Below are 6629 nucleotides of genomic sequence, written 5' to 3' on the forward strand. Positions count from 1 at the left end.
GATCAACAGGAGGGACTCAAAGCCCATCCAGTGCCAGCCCTGCCATGGCAGGGACACTTCCACTGTCCCAGGTGCTCCCAGCCCTGTCCAGCCTGGATTTGGGCACTGCCAGGGACCCAGGGGCAGCCCCAGCTGCTCTGGGCACCTGTGCCAGGGCCTCATCCCCCTCACAGGGAAAAATTCCTTCCCAATAGCTAACCTAAATTTATTTAATCTAACTAATTTTGACCTAAATTTTATAAAATGGTATAAATTTTAATAACACAATTAGCTGTTTAATCTAATTAATTCTATAAATTTTAATAACACAATTAGTTATTTAATCCAGCTAATTATAACAGAAATTTTTGATCAAACCTGGCCATGCTAAAGGCAGCCAGAGCTGGATCAGAGCTGCAGCTCTGCCCTCCCAGAGCTTTGCATCCCCACCAGCCCTGGTGACAGCTCAGGAAACGGATTCCACCAAATCCCACAACAACTGATGGGAACTGCTCTAATCTCTGGCAGATAAGGAGTTGCTACAGCAAAGCCAACATAAACCTGAGCTCCCTGGCAGGCTGGGCTGTTGTTTAGCTGCTGTTGCTAGCCAGCTACTGTACCTGATTGCAGAGACCACCCTGTGTCTAAACCTTCTCACTTAACTCGACACATTCATTTTCAACACCATGTGAAGCTCCCAGCCTGGACAGGCTCAGTCACACAGGGCTGAAGGACGTGGTGTGGGGAGCTGGAGAGCTGCAGGAGCATCCCTCAGCCCTTCAACCTCCTTAGGATGTCACCATTGAATATTCCTCAGTGTTAACATTGAATATTCCTCAGTGTTAACATTGAATATTCCTCACTGTTACCATTGAATATTCCTGTGTTAACATTGAATATTCCTTAGTGTCACCATTGAATATTCCTCAGTGTTAACATTGAATATTCCTCACTGTTACCATTGAATATTCCTGTGTTAACATTGAATATTCCTCACTGTTACCATTGAATATTCCTCAGTGTTAACATTGAATATTCCTCAGTGTTAACATTGAATATTCCTTAGTGTTAACATTGAATATTCCTCACTGTTAACATTGAATATTCCTCACTGTTAACATTGAATATTCCTCAGTGTTAACATTGAATATTCCTCACTGTTAACATTGAATATTCCTCACTGTTAACATTGAATATTCCTCAGTGTCACCATTGAATATTCCTCAGTGTCACCATTGAATATTCCTCAGTGTTAACATTGAATATTCCTCACTGTTAACATTGAATATTCCTCACTGTTAACATTGAATATTCCTCACTGTTAACATTGATTATTCCTTAGTGTTAACATTGAATATTCCTCAGTGTTAACATTGAATATTCCTCAGTGTTAACATTGAATATTCCTCACTGTTACCATTGAATATTCCTCACTGTTAACATTGAATATTCCTCACTGTTAACATTGAATAAATGCTGCTGCAGCATTTATTCCAGCTAAACCCAGCTAAACTAAAGCACAGAGTGTTGTCTCTGCTGCTCATCACAGAAAGCAAAGTATTGTGAGATAGGGAACGAGTCGAGACCCTCCTGTTCAGGAAGCCTTGCTCTGTGCCATGGAAATCCATTCCTCTGGTATAATTTCCTTTATTGCAGCCTTGTTGGTTGCTTTTATCCCTCCTATTTCCTGCCCTTACTTAAAAAACACAATCAAAACTCTTGCTAAGCCCTTGAAATGCTGAGCAGATGGATCAGCTTGTGCTGGGAACAGAATCCCACTGAACATCTCCTCAGGGCCAGAGGCACCTGGGTGGTTCCTGGGCCACACCAGGGCTCAGCCCCAGAACTTTCCACCATATCCCAGAAAATCCCAGCATTACCCAAGAAATCACACCCAGAAAATCCCAGCATATCCCAGAAAATCCCAGCATTACCCAAGAAATCACACCCAGAAAATCCCACCATTACCCAGAAAATCCCAGCATTACCCAAGAAATCACACCCAGAAAATCCCACCATTACCCAAGAAATCACACCCAGAAAATCCCACCATTACCCTACATGGGTCAGTATGGGGGAAACCTCAGCATTTCTCCTTTTAATGTCAAAGCAGGAGTTTGGACAAGATGAGGGTGATGTTTTGGGGCTGTTTTCTGTGACACAGCCCCTCCCTGGCTGCCCTGTGGCCAAAGGCACCAATACCCAACAATAACACTCTGCACATCATAAACCTCTTCCTCCAAGGGGTGCTGATAAGAATTTCCATTTTTAGTCGAGGCCAAATGAACCATTCAGCCTTTATTTGTTGCTGCTGCACTTGAAGAGGGAGCAGAAGCTAATTTTTTAACTTTTCCTGTAAATAATGCATTAATGAAGACAGATGGGTCAGCAACATAAACAAAAGCTCTATCTCAAGCTGGTTTTGTTCTGGTTTTGTTTCCCAATATAGTAAGCAAATCACCACCACCCCAGTTCCCATCCTATTAACAGTGTTTGCACTCCAAATGTTGAACTGGGTTATAAGGAAGTTTAAATTAACACTGGGCTGTAGTTTTTCAAATGTTTCAAGCAGATGTTCAAGTGCCACGAAATCTTCCTTTTTCTTTTTTTTTTTCCCCTTTTTTTCCCCCTCTAAAATCCAGTAGATTTTGCAGGGCTTTGGCTCAGCGTGTGTCACAGAAAATCCCAAACTCCAGCTCTGCCGTTGTGCTGTGGGTAACCCAACCTGCCTGGGGCTGTCAGAATTCCCATTTTCCTTTGGAAATTCTGCGCTGCTGCAGGCTCTGGCTTGCCTCGCTCTCTGAGCAGTCTCAGAAGGGCAGAGCAGTATTTTTGGGGAGGAGAAATGTGGAACAGGTTCTGGCTGCTGCTTTGGATGGTTTTTCCTGAGAGAGCTCAGTTTTGGGGAGGTTCACACAGAGTTGTGTCCACAACATTGAGAAATGCAATTTCCCCCCAAGATTGGCATTTGGGCCCCCCCAATTGGGCTGGGCAGAGGCAGCAGAGGGTGCCCCTCTCTCCTGGCTGAACCCTCCCTGTGCCCAGAGCCCCAAAGAGCCCAGAGCAAGGGCAGGGCAGCAGAGCCAGGCTGAGCTGGCAGCCTTGGCCCCCCAAAGGTGGGGATGTTCATCCTCCAGCAGGGCCTGCAGAGCGAGCCTGGGGTCCCAGCCCGGGCAGGGGCAGCCAGGGGGCTCTGTTTGAGGAACTGGAGCCCACAGCAGAGACAGGGATCCCTTAGGGGAACCTGAGCCTTGCCAGTGCTTGGTGCAACCTGCCCTGGGTGCTCAGTGTGGCTCAGGAGGTGCAGCTGCCACTGTTCCTGCACAGCCCAGCAGTGAGGAGCACGTCCTGAGCTCAGGCTCTCCTGCAGGCTCTGTGTGTGTGGGTTTAAGAGCAGCAATCCAAGACCAGAGCTCTTCCCTCAGCTCCCTCCCTGAGCTGCTCTCCAGCCTCCTCCTCTCTGGGATTATTTGTTTTCCTCCCACCCCTTTGCCTGCTCCTGCCTGCTTGGTCTGAAAGCACTGCCTGGAGTTTTACACAGTGTCCAGCAAAAAAGGGGCTGCACAGCTGCTCACAATTTCTCATACATGTTCACCTAGAAACAGATGAAAGCAAAAATCCTACTGATGTTGATGATTTTGGTGAGACAGGGTGAGACCCAGCTTTAGTGGCTTACAATAATTCAGAAGCTGGATGGATGGATGGATGGATGGATGGATGGATGGATGGATGGATGGATGGATACTTCCACAGTGAAGCCATGTTTTCCCAAACCTTTCTAAAATTAAGATTTGAATTTTGATTAATTGCTAATATGCTGAGATAAAATAGATCAGAAATGAAAGGAGAATCGATGCACACCAGAATTTAATGTGATAGATAAAGCCTTTTAGAAACAGAAGTCACAGTACTAATGTGGATGGATGGAAGGAAGGAGCATAGAAACAAGAAAATGAAAACATGCAGTGGAACATTTTTTCAGGGACTCCTGGGACTCCCAGCTTGGCAGCCCTGGCTCTTGTCACGCCCTCACCCTGTTATTTGTGAGTGTTGTGTCTACTTGGACAGGAGATTTAAAGCCAAGCACCTCTGAACTCGCAGAAACAGCCTTGATTGGCTGCCTGGGGAAAGTTCTTTAGGAAATATCTGCCCCCCTGTTTTCTTGCTCTGATCTCTGCCACTGAACTGCGTGAACATCCAAGAAATGCCTTTGCATGGTTATGTTGAAAAGGGCAAAGGGAGGATTTTGCTCATGAAGCTGCTGTGGGGTCCTGACAGACGCCCCTGATAAAGGAAACCCCACTCCCAGGAGTTCTGATCTCAGGTGCACTGAAGGATTCAAGAGATGCTCGGTTTTCTCCCAGAACAGCACATTGAGACACAGCTTTACTTCCTTCAGCACAAACTCTGGCTGAAATCCTCCTCCATCAGCAGGACTGTCCTCATTTCTTTGTGAAGAGAAGTTACGTCAGCAGGCTGGCTGCCCCTGGTTCTGAAGGACCACCATTGATTGGTGTTTATTGACAATTTTACTGATCTGGTAGAAGTTCACACATGAAGCTGGTAAAATGACACATGGCTGTGTTTGCTCTGTACCTGAACACCCCACAGACTCTGCTGTGCTCCAGCAAATCTCTGCCAGGCAAGGACAGAGTGAATCTCTGACAGACACAGAGGGCAGGCGCTGCTCTGCTTTGCCGTGTGGTCCCTTGAGAATTTACAGTGAGACTTCACGGATTTATGGGCATTGCAGGGGGTTATTTATTGTTTTTGAGGCTCAGCTTTCCCTGCAGAGCCAGTGGTGCAGTCAGGGAAGGACAGGGGGAGGCAGGGAGGGCAGATCTCTGCCACGGCAGCGCCCGCAGAAATGAGATGATAAAAGCAAATGTCGGATTATCTCCCTAATGCTGGATTATCACTCCTAACAAGGTGAATGGCTTGTCTTGGCAAATGGCTTCAGAAGAATCGTGGATGGTTTTGAAAGGGCCTGTGTGGTCACACTTCAACCGTTGGCTGCTGCAGCTGATGTCAGCAGAGCAAATGTCACACCTCCCCAAATTCCTGCGACGTGCCATGAGCCTCTGATTGCAGAGTGCCTCGGGGGAAAGGTCTGCCAGGGCTGTCACTCACTCACAGGGTGAGCAATAAAGCAATATCACAGCCCAGGATGCAGGCCACTATCTGCAGGCTGCATAATTCTACAATAAACTACACAGCTGAGCACTTAGAGCTGTGATACCCCCACAAGAGGAGCTGTAAATTGATGGGACCATGCTCCAGAACTCCACTGAAATAAATCACTGCAGTGAGGGAGCAGCTCTGCAGGCGAGGGGGTAACTGAGCCATGTGGAGCTTTACAAATATCCAAGAATTCAGCAGCCTCCTTCTCTGTGCCACACAACTCAACAGAGAGATTCTGTGTAAAGTAGGATCAGTTTTATCCAAGTGGGATTACACACAAGCACAAAAATAAAACATTCTGTATTCTACATTATATTACAAAGGCAGGCAGTCAATAAATAGGACAATAAATTATGGGAAGCACAGAAGAGTGTGTGTGAAAATGGGTGAAATTGGGTTTAGTTGGTGCGTGATAAAGTCTTGGGTGTTCATTCCCATGAAGTGTTGGAGTGATTCTTTCTAAGACCCTTATCACTTCCAGGGAAGATAACTTTCCCTTAAAAGTGTAAAACAGATGCAGGGACAGTACAGTAGGCTGTGGTACGGGCTAAAAGAGTCAACATCACTTACACTTTCCCAAGAATCTGACAAATTTGCAGCTTAGTATAAATAAAGTGACGGGTCTATTGTTTCTCAGCTCCGACACCTCCTTATCACCACGATTTGTTGCAGAAGAGTGGTGGAAACATGGCATGTGACTCCATCTGCAGAGTCTGGGGGGAGGAATATCCCTGGGAATGGACAATTCTGCACTTACAGAGAGGGAGGATGCTCATGTCCCACTGGCACCAAGGGCTCTGCTGTTCTCCTTGGCACTGCTGGGCCATTCCAATTGGACTGTGCAGCTGCATCTCAAGGGATTTGCTGGCTGGGAACGGGCACTGCTTCTTAGCTGGTAGGAATTTCAAGGACAATTTTAGCTGGTGCAATTCCAAGGGTTCAGGAAATTTATTGCACTTCCTTCTGCCACCTAAAGCTCTGGCCCTTGAGAGCCAACCTGTGTCTGCTGCAGCAGCAAAGCCAGAGCTGCCTCAGAGTGATTTTGTAATAAACCTGCACAGAGGGAATTTCTTGCCTTGGCCCTTGCCTGGCACTGCTCCTGGGCCATCTGCTTTCCTAAGAAAGATGGGAAAGGGAATGGTGCCCTTCTGCTCCAGATGCCAATTCATCCCTGCCAGTTGCCTTTGACTGAAACAGGGAAAGAGTGAAGAAAATATTAAGAAAAAAGAAAAAAAAACACCTTGTTTGTGCCTTAGTGATTCAGGAGCTTGAGAATGATCAGGATGTAAGATCTACAGAGATAAATTAAGGAAGAAAAGAGCACGTAAAGACCTTTATGAAGATATTACAGAACACTGAACAATCTAGGTGTGATTGCCCATCACTCTCGTATCTTTAACAGCTCTGGAAAACCCTGGAGATGCCAATCAACATTGATAAAGTACAAAAATATGCCTTTATTTCCGTGA

The sequence above is a fragment of the Agelaius phoeniceus genome, chromosome 30, assembly GCF_051311805.1.
Source record: "Agelaius phoeniceus isolate bAgePho1 chromosome 30, bAgePho1.hap1, whole genome shotgun sequence".
NCBI lineage: Eukaryota > Metazoa > Chordata > Aves > Passeriformes > Icteridae > Agelaius > Agelaius phoeniceus.